At 43.6% G+C, this 15,677-nt stretch overlaps 1 protein-coding gene across 5 annotated transcripts in view; it reads right to left on the reverse strand.

Moving 5' to 3' along the window:
• The window catches only part of LOC112261015 (neurexin-2-like), a 935,354-nt gene that overhangs the window by 318,222 nt on the left and 601,455 nt on the right, over positions 1 to 15,677 (reverse strand). The gene's annotated exons all lie outside the window — the stretch shown is intronic.

Consider the following 15,677-nt stretch of genomic DNA (forward strand, 5'->3'; position numbering starts at 1 on the left):
TTCTGATGAGGGGGCGGCGGGGGGGTGGGAGAGCAGGCTCGCCAGAGCAGAGGTCAAGTCAGACAGGAGCACAGGGGACACAGAGGTCGAGTCAGACAGGAGCACAGGGGACATTGGGGAAGGTAGAGTAGTTGGAAAGTGACCGAGGTAACAAAACAAAGTGACTAGAAGGTATCCCTGCATGTGTGTAATAGAGATGTGGTGTACGTATCGTTAGTGTGTGCCAATGTATGGCTGTGCATGTGTATGTGTTTGTGTTACGGTACATGCACAGATGGTATCACCCAAGCTTATCTATTTGTGTATGTTTGTGAGTGCGTGATGAACTGCAACCGTGTTCGCACATCGTGTGTGTGTGTGTGTGTGTGTGTACCCAGGGTTTAGACAGTGTTCGCCAGCGCTCGGTGTCTGAACACGTAGCATCAGACCTCTCTGTGCCGCTGTTATCATCATCGCTGTCATCCTTATTTTCTCCAACTGACGCATTTCAGCTCACGCGCCACAGAAGAAAGAATACACTGGTTAATTGCATAAAAGAGAGAGGGAAAAGAAAAGTAGGAAGAGGATGACATTCCCTTTGACTTTCCCTACAGCAATGCTCTTAGGAACTGCGTAGTATCAACACAAAAGCATAGTTGGCATTTTCCAAGTGTCCACAGATAAATATTCAGCCGAGTTATTCAACTACCTCATGGTATATCTGCTTCACCACAACACCGCGATACTCGACGAGCCCCTGTAATCAATACATGGCCATTACATTTCAACTGTTTTGAAAGGGGCTTCCAAAATGACTCAACTGGTGCACGTCGCAAACGTGGACATTGGACAGCATGTCAAAAGGAAACAGCGGTTGTTCGCGCCTCTCCCAGAAACCCATGCTCTTGGGTGGGCCTTGCATTTGAATGGCATTCATGTACTTGTAGTCTAGACATGACTTCAAAGACCGTTGTCTAAGGGATCCAAACACATTCAGGAGGGGTGTAGAGGTTTGGTATTCTGCCCCCATTGTTAGCTGTCCTTGGGACACCTTGTGTAGACAAATTGGTTGTGATACAAGCATACCTTATGTTCAAAGCCATTTGGCATACATTGAACACTTCGCGGTTCAAGTCTCATTTGGTAATTAAAGGGAAACATTTTTAACAAAAAGGGACAGATGGGTCTAAGTCAGTCTTTGCGGTTCTAACTAAGGGTTGATTTTTTTTATCACAAGATCAATGAGAAGTGAGAGTAAATGCATAGGATGTTGAGGATAATTAGATAATTATGTCTCACTCACACACACCGATCTGACACAAGTGTATGTGAACGCACGCACACACACAGGATTAATGTATAGGATCATAGTGAAACCTATATCCCCCATGAGCTCCCCTGTAAAGCTTCTCTCTCTTTCTTTCTCCCGCACCTCAAAGGCAGAGACATTAGTATCCCAAAAACAAAAGTTCACCCTCACCTCATCTATCTAATGATGTTAACCCCCCCCCCACCTGCCCCACCCCAGCCTGCCTCTAGATGGCTTTGTGTTATTTGTTTGGTCCTCTTCTGTCTCGATGTGTGTCCATTAGGCCCGCATGGGTTTAGTTGTCCTGCTAATGGGCCTCTGATTCATGGCAGGGACTCAGCTCAGAGCCATTAGCTCCCGGCCTCCCACGAGGGCCTCTTACGGCACGCCAGGAGAGAGGGGAGCGGTCCACTGGGCGTGGGGCCAATGGAGAGAGAGGCTGTACTGCAGGGACACACGCTAGCTTACCAAACAGGTAACATAATACATGTTCTAAACCATCTACGGATACAGGAGGGGAAAGGAGGGAAGGTGAGATCACTTGCAGGATGCGAGGGACACAGGCTAACTACCCAACAGGTTGGACATAAAGAGATCTCATACCACATGGAGGTGGACAGAAAGAGATCTCATACCACATGGAGGTGGACAGAAAGAGATCTCATACCACATTTGGCTGGACATAAAGAGATCTCATACTACATGTAGTCCTACTGTAAGTTAGGTAATAGCTGTTCTTCCATTTCTGGCCCATGCTCATTCCTTAGACACTTGTTTCCCACTAGAAGCAACTTTACTTTGTACCGACTAATGTTCAACTCCTTTCCATGCTTACCACTGTGCACTACACGCAGGATATTAATGATCCTGCATAGAGTTAGGATATTTGTAGGTTCGTAACAACAGCAAGCATCAAAACAAAAATAATGAATCACATATCACAGCTTTAATCCTCTGACAAACCAACAAGCACGCTACAAACACAGCATCTCATCTGGACTAAAGCAGTTGAAGAGCCTTTCCCCAACCCGGAGGACAAACAGATGCCTCTTGATTTGCAGATGCGCTCGTGCGATTGTAGATTTCCTGGGCATGTCCTCTTGAAAATCAAATAATGAAGTACACTTTATGTGACCCATTTACACCTTTTCGTTTGTCTGAATTTACGGGTTTTACGCTCCAGCCAAGCTTCTGGGGCAGCACAATGGTTCTCTTTTGACTAGGCATTTCCTCTCTTGCCTTATATTGTGACCTGACGAGATTCATCTGTAAACGAGGAGCAGAGAGGAAAGGTCCATCCCTCTAAACCGTGCTCCGCTCAAGACAGTCCAAGCCTTATTACGTGGTGGTTACGACCCCATTCACAGAGGCAGAAAGGCCGTGAAAGTGATTTAACAGAGCACTGGAGCAGAGTGGGGGAAGAGCAGGGAGAACTGTGGCTAAGACGCACGCAACAAAAATGACAGGGGAAGGTTTAGAAAAAGGGAGAGAGAGAGAAAGAGGAAGCGAAGAAGGAATGATGGTGAAGGGGTGAAGAGGGAGGGTATGAAAAAGAGAGAAAATTGGACATTAAACTAAATGGGTTTTAGTCGTCTATAAATTGGTCAAATATATCTTGATTTTACTCAAATTAGTCTTTTTTGTCCTTATTTCCAGCCATTTCACAGTAGCCCCTTGAGTTTCACACAATCCTTTTGTTAATGACAAAACTCTACTTTAACTGCATGGACCTTTCTTTCTTTCTCTATTCTATTCCATGTCACATCTGACAGGAACGAGATGACATTGATTGAGGGCTCTGACTCTAGCTGACTCGGTAACTCAATATCATGTACTATTCCACTCAGGCATAGATAGGAATAGAAGCCCCATTGCCTGAAATGATGAGAAATGTCCCTGGCGATCAGTTCAGGTTTGACAGAGAAAAGAGAGTGTTTTCAGTAAATAATTTGAAGAACATATTTGTTCTGACAGGGCCCCCTGACTTCTCGTCAGACGCTGCCATTTGCTAGTTTGTCTTCTTTTCCTGGGAGGTATGCTTGTCGTTGTGCATTTCCCTCGTGGGTTCCCATTTGTCATAATTCATCTTTGGGACAATATTAGTCTCCACCTGCGAAATCATTGTGGACGGCTCCGTAACGGCGCTACAGAGCAGCTGGGACAGGAGCCCAGAGAAGGAGAAGATGGAGGGAAGAAAGAAAGAAGGGAGGACTGAGATGTCTTCTAATACTTGCAATCACAGCCGGTGGGGCTGGTACGCGGCTGTGCGGTCGTCCCGGCGGTAAATGCTATTAGCATTTAGATTTCATCGGAGGGAGTGGAATGAGGCGATCTGAGGGGACAAACAATCTATTTATTTTCCTAATTTGTGCAACAGATCTCATTTTATGTGGGCTCTAAAAAAACGAAACAAAAGAGAGAAGGGCTAGCACATCATGATGTGGATCGACAGCCCTTGAAATAACAAGTTACGCATGGCCACACCTCATCAAATCAAATTCTATTTGTCAAATGCGCAAAATACAACAGGTGTAGACCTTACCGTGAAATGGTTACTTACAAGCCCTCACAAGCCCTTAACAATTCAGTTCAATAACTAGATTTAATAAAATATTGACTAAATAAACTAAAGTTTTTCTATTTTTTATCTAAAAGTAACATAAAAAATGTACATAACAATAACAAGGCTACATACAGAGGGCACCAGTACCGAGTCAATGTGCGGGGGAACAGGTTAGTTGAGATCATTTGTAAAGTGACTATGCATAGATAATAAACAGTGAGTAGCAGCAGGGTGAAAACAAAAGCCCTATATAAAGCAACGGTGTGGAGAACACAGTCAGAATCACGGAATCCAGACATTAAAACAGAATTGTACAATGTTAAAAAATTTATTGGAACTTAGCAGGAAACCCACTAAATGTATTGAATATATTATACATTAATTAGCCCAAGATTATCATAACAAAAAGCATCAGTGATTCGTATTTTCCTTCAACTTTCTGAAGAAGCAAAACAAGAAATGCCCGTCTCATTTGTCTACAACTTTGTGTAGCATGTGTAGCCCTTAGCAACGATGGTAATAAAAAAACCAAATGAAATGGTAACTACAAAGTAGTATTATGCCTACCTGGCAGAATTATATCATGATTATTTGCATCAATCCAATAGCGATTTGTTCAGAAAACACTGCTAACCAAAACAGTCTCTTGCTCATGCAAAAAGAGGTCTCCTGATGTGGCTTAAGCATTGTTGTGAACTTAGAACAGGAGTTCTCAAAGTGGGGTCCACGGACCCCTGGGTATTGCAGGGGGTCTGCAAAAGATTGAATTTGTTTTAATGAATATTGCTAATAACAGATTTTGGAAGTTTAGAGGGTGTAATACAATACAATGTAATATTAATGATATTCAATTTATGTTCTTAATCCTGGGCAGGGTTATTATATCCACAGTACTCCACCAATTATAAACGGTATTTTTACATAAAAGCATTGTAATTCAAGCTTAAAAACTACAATGTTTTCTCACTGCCTCATGGCAAAATGTGTGTAATTGCAGGATATTGGCTTTTTAAAGCTTTTAATGACAAAATCTCTGCCCCATGACACGATTCGTAGAATTGCAGGACATGTGCTTGAAAACGGTCTCTCCAATGCCACTGAGCCTTTAAAATGATTCCTTCCCAGGGCCCGAAACCTGCTTTGTCCATCCATAAATTGCCAATGTCATAGTAAATTTCCTTCTATGCTATTTTGTATCACACTCGAGTTGTGTTTTGATTATGAGGGGGTCCCTGATGAATTTTCTTTCACAAAAGGGGTCCCCAGCCCCAAAAAGTTTGAAAAGCCTTAACTTAGAATATCACATTTATTTTTAAAAAGTGATTTTGAAAGCATAAAGCAGGAAAAAATCATTGTAAAACCAAGAAAACAACACTGAGAAAACGGAATTTGGGGAAAAATGGAATTTGGCGTTCATGCCTTTTTGAATCGTTAAATATTAAGTAAAGAAGACTGCAGGACAAGCTGGCAAAAGGAGAGATAGACGCACGGTCATGCATAAAACACGGAAAGAGAGAAAGAAAGAAAGCATGCACGAGTGTCAAGCAGCTGAACACTGTGTTACATCTCTCATGAAAAGAGTACACGGACATCATAGCCAATTCTACATGGACGGTCTCTTGCTAGTTAAAAGCATAATATATCACACAGAGTAAACAAGCACATACTACAGATTTGATCAAACTTCATCAAAACACCTCTACTTCCAGACCATCGTCTCTCTGATTAGTCTATGTGTGACCGGCGCCAGTGATAATTGGCCCAGTGTGCGTCCAACTTCCTGGGCCAGAGTTGGGCTTTGCTGACATCAGGATGGAAGGGAGAGACAGCTTGTCCTTTCCTCTGACCTTACGCCAAACTGTTCTAGCCTGGGACCCAGTGCAGTTTCAATAGGCTCATTACCGCCCGATTCCTCAAATGAGTGCCAGGCTGAAACTCCCTGTCTAACTTCACAGAGATGTCAAGGCGGTGGTACGGACCTGCACTTGCATGCCAACTGGGACCTGTGCTGACTTGGATGTCTGTGTACAGTAGACAGGGGTTTATCATTCAGTGTCCTCTGGTATCACGTTGGGTTTCAGTAGCCTGTAGAATTAGACGAGACATATGCCACATGACCATGTGCATGTCGGTTGACTGACACAGAGTACAATACTGACATTCCTAGTGAATGTCTGTGTGTAGAATGACTAGGTAATATAGCTTTACGGGACAACTTGCACAAAGCTCCACCACACAATGACAGTGGTGTAAAGACCTTAAAGAACTACTTCAGTAGTTCATTGGGGTGTCTGACCATTACTTTACTATTTATATTTGACTACTTCTACATTTACTTCACTACATTCCTTTTTTACATTTTTTAAATGATGTACTTTTTACTCTGTACATTTTCCCTGACACCCAAAAGTACATGTCACATTTTGAATGCTTAGCAGGACAAGAAAATAGTCCAATTCACGACATCCCTGGTCATCCCTACTGCCTCTGATCTGGTGGACTCACTAAACTCACATGCTTCGTTTGTAAATTATGTCTGAATGTTGGAGTGTGCCCCTGGCTTTCCGTAAATGTAAAAAACAAGAAAATGGTGCCATCTGGTTTGCTTAATGTAAGGAATTTGAAAAGATTTATACTTTTACTTTCGATAAAATTTTTGCAATTCCATTTACTTTTGATGCTTAAGTATATTTAGAACCAGATACTTTTAGACTACTACTCAAGTAGTATTTTATTGGGTGACTTTCACTTTACTTGAGTAACTTTCTATTAAGGTATCTACACTTTTACTCAAGTATGACAATTGGGTACTTCTTCCACCACTTAGCATGGCAATGAAATAAGGATTCCTAAGATTTCTACTTCTCTTCGTCTTCGTCTCGTTCCCTCTCTCTCCTTCTCTGGCCTGCAAGCTTTTCAAAGAGAAGAACAAGTTCACAGTTCAAATCACAGTTCCTTACAGACAAGTGTGAGGCAGAAAATGGAGAGAGAGGTAGAGAGAGGGGGGGGAGAGAAAGGACAAATAAAAAGAGAGGACAAGGGAAAGAGTGAAAGCCAGTGAAAAGGTGAACAAGTGGAGGAGCGTGCTGGAAGAAAGGACCAGAGGAAAAAAATTGCAACAGCTAGATGTCAGCTTTTCTTTTTCTTTCCTGCCAACATGCATGGCTCAAGCATTTATGTTCTTTATTGGCTACTTATAGCAAAAAGGAAATGACAAAACATCGGACTAAAACACCAATATCGGGAAATTAGGTAATCTCAAGGTCCCTGCTGAATTACACACAGTCAATTCCACCAGGCTCCAAAGGACTTAGAGAGACCACAGCCTGTCTGTACACAAAAGAGAAGCTGTGAGATACACACACTGCCTCATGTGAAACCCTCTCCTTCTGCTATTCAGACTAGCCAACACACTGCAATCAGATTACTGCTTCCACGCCATGTCGACTGGCAGTGGCTCAGCACTAGTTTGCCGTTAGCATTCCCGCACAGGCTAAATGGCAGATGCGCAGGGAGGAGCGTAGCCTGGTCGATGCTAGCAGCTAAACGTCTTGGATAGTGAAGGAGGATTCTATGTGGAGGGCCAAGGCTGTGTACTGGAGAGCTGCCCATCGATCAGGCCTTACTGGGAGGAACAGATGGGGACTTTGAGAACGTCTGTCCCTGTGGGGGATGACGAGGCGATGTAGCTAGCCAAGCGGTTATTGTCAACGTTGCCTAGATCAGACATTGACTACCTGCATGGCATGGGTCTCCTTCCATATGAAATCCCACTGATCCAAGACGTCCGAAGACAGAGCTTCTAAACAGCTGGGGACTGAGACTATCTGAGATGCACTGTCGACAGCGCTCTCTGTGTGTTGACATTTTCATATCTGAGCTCCTTATTTTGGAGGGTAGGTGTTAAACCATATGAGAAACCCTCTTGAGTCTTGGATAACTCCCAGCAGGCATACCGCATGATGCCCACCTCTGCTAACTCCGAAGGTAAAGAAAAACCATAGCTTTTCTTTAGGGAAATGTAAACGTGGGTTCTATCAAACAACATTGTACAGGATATCCCAGAATATATTATTGACTCTGCCTTGCAGCTTACTGGGTTTACCTTAGTTGTTTTACATGTCACTTTTAGATGTTTCTCAAATGTAATGGTTTGCGGCTTAACCGAGAAAAGCAAACAGGATACCAGACATTCTGTAGTAAGTGGTAGCTTCTGGACCAGCACTATTCATCTAATCCACCCAATACTTAACCCAGGCCCCACTTGACACACTAAGTGGTTGTGTAAGGTACATTAAAAGGCCTGATGGCAAAGTATAAATGACAATGATTCAAAATAATAGCTACACAGTTATATCTAGAGGGGTCAGGATGTAGAGGACGGAATAAAAACACATTAACAGGGAATTAAACTTGGGCCTCGGTTACAGTGATCTGGTTATGTGAACGGCTGCTAAGGAATTCATTATCCAGTTTATAAAGGCGCTCTGCAAGGCTAGAGTAGGGAAACAGCAGAGAGCAAACTATGCTGCTAAGACCACGTGAGGATGACAGCAAAGGCAATTAAGCTCACGCTAAGAGCGCTAAGAAACACGGGGACACACACAAACACATTGATATGCAAACACTCACACACATGCACACCTACAAAACACACACATCCATAATCATATATAACACCATGGCTCGTGTAACATACAGTGCACAAGGCCTAAAGGAATCCTCCTTAACTCAGAGAAGCACGGCTCTCCCCAGCAGGCTATACCCTCTCTTCCCCGGGGTGTGTTGAAGTTTAGGGAGGCTCCCGACCTGGCAGCCCCGTCTCTCCCCTGGGGCATGTGGGCGGCAGAGGGACCTTGGGCCCTCCGCCAGACCCGGCCCGGCTCCAGACACAGACCCTCCGGCTCTAAATCTGGTCTGCAGCCAGGCACAACCGTGGTCCTGACAGCCCGGGACAGGCCCCTGACAGATACAAATTCCCATGTCCAGCCATCAATTATTTAAAGGCCTGTGAGAGGGAGCGGGGAGAGGCGAAGCGAGGTAAGGCGCACTGCCGCAGCACAGAAGAGGCCAAGCGGGGAAAAAAACAACCAAAAAATAAACACAGCACTGGTCTTAATGGAGGAAGGAGAGAGGGATGGAGGGGGAGAGAGTCTAGAAGGAAAGGAGAGAGTCCCACAGGAGAGGAAATAGAGACAGCTAGGCTGTCAGCCCTGGGAGTGACTACAGCGGGGTGGAGAGGTAGAGCACAGGCGGGGTTCTTTGGGTTTGAGGTGATGGCATGAATGGATGAATGGGGATCTCCGCTATTGGGGGAGCTGGGGTGGCGATAGCTCTTGGACAGCAGTAAACACTGAGGCACACTAGCTTGGTCTGAATTTATGGAGGTTGGAGAGGAAGGGATGAAGATGCTGGGGTGCAGTACAACACGATGGTAGTTTGGAAACCACAGCGAGGAGCGTTACAGGGTTCTAACGTCCCTTCACACCGAATTGTAGTTCATTTCTACGGCTGTCTTAGATCCATAAGACTTATTTCTCCTGGGGCCAGCTCCTGCTAGGCAGGGTGAAGAAAACTATTAGGAACCCCAAGAACAATATTGGATGAGGAACTGACACTTAAACATCTCTATCACATACAAGCCCCTAAGCCAAGTTCACAGCTATCGATCGCCATCCTTCGGCAGCCCATATCTTATGCCTTGACTCTTCCCCTCAAGGTTTCTTCTAGCCCTGACCTCTAGTCCTCCCGTCTATCCTTCGACTCGGTCTTCCCCTTGGCTTCTCCTGATCTCATTGGGTTCTGCTGATAAAGCAGCTCGGGGTAAGGGGGATAACCCGGCAGGTAGCCTAGTGGTTAGCGCATTGGACCAGTAGCCGAAAGGTTGCCAGAGCGAATCCCCAAGCTGACAAGGTAAAAATCTGCCGTTCTGCCCCTGAACAAGGCAGTTAATAACCCACTGTTCCTAGGCCATCATTGTAAATAAGAAATTGTTCTTAACTGACTTGCCTGGTTAAATAAAGGTTAAATAAATCAAATGTTTTACTAAAAAACCCAGGGCTAAGGGCCCTGTTTGGAGGGGCTCAGCTTGGGTGTTGGAGGCAGCAGCTCCTGTCTGTGTGAGGGGATAAGCATGGAGCTTTGGATCCCGGGGCTCTCCCTGGCTCTCTCCTTGCCCAGTAAGGCATAGTGATCTGAGGCAGGGAGCTGGCTGGATGCAGCCTGGTCTAATGAGAGAAAAGCCCCGGCGAAGAGTGATGAAGCCAGCCATTAAATGAAGCCGTGGGGAGACAGAGATTGAGGTGGGCCTTGTAATTTGTATATGTGTATATCAATGACAAGGGGACAATGGTGAGGTTGAACACAAGTCTACTTGGCTGTGACATCCGAGTGATTGCTTAAGAGAGTCCGGGATACAGCTTATTTGGCGCTCAAATCGTGTTTAATGGTTAGGTAAAAATGCAAATATTGGAAATAAACCGTTGAATTTCCTAAATGAATTACATGGAGGGCGGAGGCCCTGATTGATTTTTACTGTATCAGCAGCTAGGTTTCCGTCTAATTGGTGACATATTTTCATGCGAATATTCTAAAATGTGCATAAAGAAAATATGCACGTTTTCCCACCAGTGGTGTTTCCACCGAACAGACTTGTTGCAGATAAAGATCAGTGCGTGATCTTCTTTTTTTGCCGAAGTTTTCATGTACTGAATAAACATCGCAAGTTCAATGCGTTTCCATCGCATTTTCAACTCTACTTATCGTTTTTTTTTTTTACAAAAAACTTTTGCGTTAAATGGCAAATGTGCCTACTCTGTCTGTCCGGGTAGGCCAGTCTACATGATGAGATTATGATGGTTAAGAGCGAGAATATGTTATTTTGTCAAACGGCAGTCAGGCATCGATCATCATATAACCAGAATGAGACCATCGATGTTTATTGGAAAGGAGCATCAAGATCACTATGCAATTTCACCACCCTGTGAAGTTCATCATAATTGATTTAATCTGTGACCTAAACTAGTTGGAAGACCGCACAACATATCATCGCGTGACTCCAAGTTTACTTCGATATGATGGTTGTTATTTAACATATCAAACATTTAGCAGATGCTCTTATCCAGAGCGACTTACAGGAGTAATTATAGTTAAGTGCCTTGCTCAAGGGAACATTGACAGAGCCTTGCCAGCTCAGGGATTCAAACCAGCAACCTTTCAGTTACTGTCCCAACGCTCTAACCGCTAGACTACCTGCCGCTCTATTAGATCAATATTTGTGCATAAAGGTGTTTCCCCCGCCATTTCTCGCATAATACATTTCGCCGGCACAAAAAGATCCCACCATGTCGAATTAACAAATGATCTGTCAGCATTTCTAAAATTATACCAAAACATCCTGTTTCCATCGCAGCTGTCGTGACTTCTTTTACAACTTTACTCGTGTAAAACTGTGGATGGAAACTGTGGTTACTGACACTGCAGAAAAGGCTGATTGATTCAATAATTATGGGGCTGTCAACAACCCGTTCCTTTCCTTCACACATGCAGTTCTGCTCCCCATCAGGAGCACAGTACTACTATACCCAACAGAGAAAAGGCCCATTAGCCAGACTACATTCTGTGGTGTGCTTGTATAAAAGTATGTTTCCTACCGGTTATTGCTTTCACTGCTATTTGTGATAGCTTAGCTGTGTTTAATTAGTTACCCCTTGTTGTTATTGTGTTATTGCCAATAGTATTGTCCACAATAATAAGTCACTACTGTATGTCCTACCCATATTTATAAGTTGCTTCATAAAGGAGTTTGTTCATCATTCACCTACTGCTTGCTATACTCGTTGTTATTGTATATTACTGTGTAATAGACTAGTATTTACTATATAGTCCTTTGCTCCTGCTGTTCCTGCTATTGTAGTTGCATGCTATTGCTTTGTCTTCATTCATCCATCTATGCTTCCCCCCTGCTATTCTATTAATTACATGAGTTTACTTGATCTCTATTTCCATTCCTGTTTCGACCATTCGCTTCGGCACATCATGCACATGAAGTCCTCTGTAAATAACAACACATAATCTGGAGGTTGCCTTGTTTCTCTAATAGGAGATCGTTGTCAGCGAGTCACAGACCAGTTCAATCTGTTGGGATATCCTCAGAGAGGGAAGAAGTGGTGCTGTCCAAAGGGCCAAGTCTCCTGTGGTGTGCAGATTCACTCTATTCCGTGTTCAAAGTGTACATATTAATTATGAGAGCAAAGCCTCGGATGGCCTCTTTTATTCATGGGACACCGGGATATTTCTGTCTCTCTCGTCTCTGCCCGAGGACACAAGGTCTGAATGAGGGAAGGGGTGGCAGAAGAGGAGTGCAAGTGAGGAGAGAAAAGGACCAAATATATAAATATATGAACAAAAAGATTAGTGAAAAGGATGCATTCATGTATTGATGAATGAATGAATATATACAACAAGATGGATTTGCTAACCCCTGTGTATTCAGTGGTGTAAATGTACAATTCTTCACTCGTCTGAATTACATTTGGAGCCAGGTCTGGCTGACCATGTTTGGCCGGTACCTGGCCTCAACATCCCCCAAAAAGTGAGCTTCAGCAGCACCCCTGCTTTTGAAAAATAATCCCATGGGCAGGAGTGTGGTGATGGAAAAGGGAACAAAGCAGCAAATCCATTCTCCCTCCCTGGGGTCCAAAATTGAACCAGGACAGTGAGAGAGATCGAAAAATTCATGGGTGAAAAGACGACAGAGGGGAAGAGGGAGGAAAAGAGAGATGCGTGACAGAAAAGTGACTTCATAGATTTGTGATTGGAGGACCTTGCGCACTTGTTAGGCAAGTCGGGGGGGGGGACTATATGTCTCCTGCTCTCTTGCCGTACAATGTAATGAAGCTGGGCTGAGCACTCAATTACACAGGGACTCGACGGCAGCTGGAGAGGAGAGGCACTTTTCCTGTCCACTGAATTTTTGGGTACATTTTTACTTAGTCGGAGAGAACACAACTTCCAGTCCATCAGGTGGAAAAGCGTGGGAGACTGCTTTGTTCGGGCCAGGAGTTTTTCCTCTCTACTCTGGCTAGGGAAAAAAATGGATGGGACACTCGTTATACAAGGATACACACTGAGCCAGTGTCTCAGGCTATAAATTAACTAAGACCCACAGTTTTTAATTTCTTTGGAGGGGAAATTAGAGAGAGTGAAATAAAACTGATCGTTCTTGTCTAATCACAAGGCCCATTAAGGACACAGCTCTGAAATCAGTTTGAGTAATTAAAGATGATGAAATTAATGATCACCACCGAGGTTGCTCAAATAAAAACAAACAATGCATTAGTGTTTGATTTATCATGTAGTATGGGTAATAGAGACAAATAGTTCTTCAGAGAGATTTATTCAAATGTCTAGATTTGAATGTTTACACAGCACTTGACACAAAGGCAACTTTAGTAGACTAGAGACTGATCTAAGGTCAGTTTAGCAGCTTCCCTCCCTTATAGTGTCACGTCCTGACCTTAGAGATCCTTTTTATGTCTCTATTTTGGTTTGGTCAGGGCGTGAGTTGGGGTGGGCATTCTATGTTTTGTGTCTCGATGATTTTCTTTTTCGATGTTTTGGCCGGGTATGGTTCCCAATCAGGGACAGCTGTCTATTGTTGTCTCTGATTGGGAACCATACTTAGGTGGGAAAAAGGGTACCTATGTTTGTGGGAAGTTAACTTTGTTTGATGGCACATAGCCTGAAGCTTCAGGGTTTGTTTTGTATTGTTTACTGTTTTGTTGGCGTCATTTAGAATAAAAGAGAAAATGTACGCTCACGACGCTGCACCTTGGTCCTCTCCTTTCAACAGCCGTGACATATAGTTAAGGTTAGGGGAAGGATTATTGATCCGAAACCTGTATCACAGGACAACTTCTAGCCAGATCCTCTAAAATGGCCACCACATTTCCTCTAGGTCCTCTTGGCAGCCTGATTGGCCTCTCTGTGTGGGTGATGTGTCAGTGCAGCAGTCCGTGGTGTTCTGCCTGTCACGGATGGAGAGTGGAGAGAGCTTCGGTGGATGGCTGCTCTGATAACCTGACATGAGCATTAGCATCAGTAGCGCCCATGCTGCTGTCTCTCAGTTTACGGTTTCTGGCATCTGATATGGGCTCACATTACCTATACACTCTACAACCTGCCTGGCAATGCCAACAGTCACCCCCATGCACCCGCCTGTAATGATATACAGGAATTGTTGTAAACACAGCCAGTAAACAAGTGTTACGCCAGTGGTTGTAGTTGACAGGTCACAGTAAAGTTACATTCTAATGGCCTCTCTTGTCAGAATCGGATTATTTCGAACTAACATAACACCGCCCACTGGTGAAGGATCCTTACGGAGATGAGGCGAAGAGCACTGAGCTGTTTAAACAGAATCACATTTATCTATGTTGTGCAGCAAACTATTTGGTTTTCTTTCATGTTCCCGAAAGACATTGCCAGGATTTTTTTTCTTGACAAATCTGACCTGATCATCCCAAAAGAGATCAAATAAATCTTTCTGACAGCTACATGTCATAGCACTTAAATCTCCTCTAGAGCATGGTGTGATGTCTTGAGAAAGATATGGAGAGTACATTCAGAAAGTATTCACACCCCTTGACATGTGTTACAGCCTGTATTTAAAATGGATTACATTTAGACGTTATGTCACTGGTCTACACGCAATACCCCGTATAATGTAAAAGTGGAATTATGTTTTTTTTTTTCTTTTTTTTTTTTACAGATTGTTAAAAATGAAAGCTAACATGTCTTGAGTCAATAAATATTCAACCCCTTTGTTATGGCAAGTGTAAATACGTTCAGGAGTACAAATGTGCCTAACAGGTCATAAAATACGTTGCATGGTGTCACACCCTGACCATAGTTTGCTTTGTATGTTTCTATGTTTTGGTTGGTCAGGGTGTGAGCTGAGTGGGCATTCTATGTTACATGTCTAGTTTGTCTAGTTCTATGTATGGCCTGATATGGTTCTCAATCAGAGGCAGGTGTTCGTCATTGTCTCTGATTGGGAACCATATTTAGGTAGCCTGTTTGGGGTTGGGTTTTGTGGGTGATTGTCCTTGTTCCTGTCTCTGTGTTACTTTGCACCAGTATTAGGCTGTTTTGGTTTTCGTGGTACGTTTTTGTATTTTGTGTTTACTTTGTTTCATTAAACATGGATCGCAATAGTCACGCCGCATTTCGGTCTGGCTCTCCTTCACCTAAGGAAAACCGTTACACATGGACTCACTTTGTGTGCAATAATAGTGTTTAACATGCTTTTGAATGACTACCTCATCTCCGTAACCCACACATACAATTATCTGTAAGGTCCCTCAGTCGAACAGTGCATTTCAAACACAGATTCAACCACAAAGACCAGAGGTTTTCCAATGCCTCGCAAAGAAGGGCACCTATTGGTAGATGGGTAAAAATAAAAAAAGCAGACATTGAATATCCCTTTGAGCATTGTGAAGTTATTATAGTGAACAAAAATATAAACACAACATGCAACAATTTCAACGGTTTTACTGAGTTACAGTTCATATAAGGAAAGCAGTCAATTGAAATGCATTGATTAGGCCCTAATCTATGGATTTCACATGACTGGGCTTGGGAGCAGCCATAGGCCCAACTACTTGGGAGCCATGCCCACCCACTGGGAAGCCAGGCCCAGCCAATCAGAATGAGTTTTTCCCCATTATTACAGACAGAAATACTCCTCAGTTTCATCAGCTGTCTATGCGGCTGGTCTCAGATGATCCTTCAGATGAAGAAGTGGAGGTCCTGGGTTGGCGT

The sequence above is a fragment of the Oncorhynchus tshawytscha genome, linkage group LG10, assembly GCF_018296145.1.
Source record: "Oncorhynchus tshawytscha isolate Ot180627B linkage group LG10, Otsh_v2.0, whole genome shotgun sequence".
In the NCBI taxonomy this organism is placed as follows: Eukaryota; Metazoa; Chordata; class Actinopteri; order Salmoniformes; family Salmonidae; genus Oncorhynchus; species Oncorhynchus tshawytscha.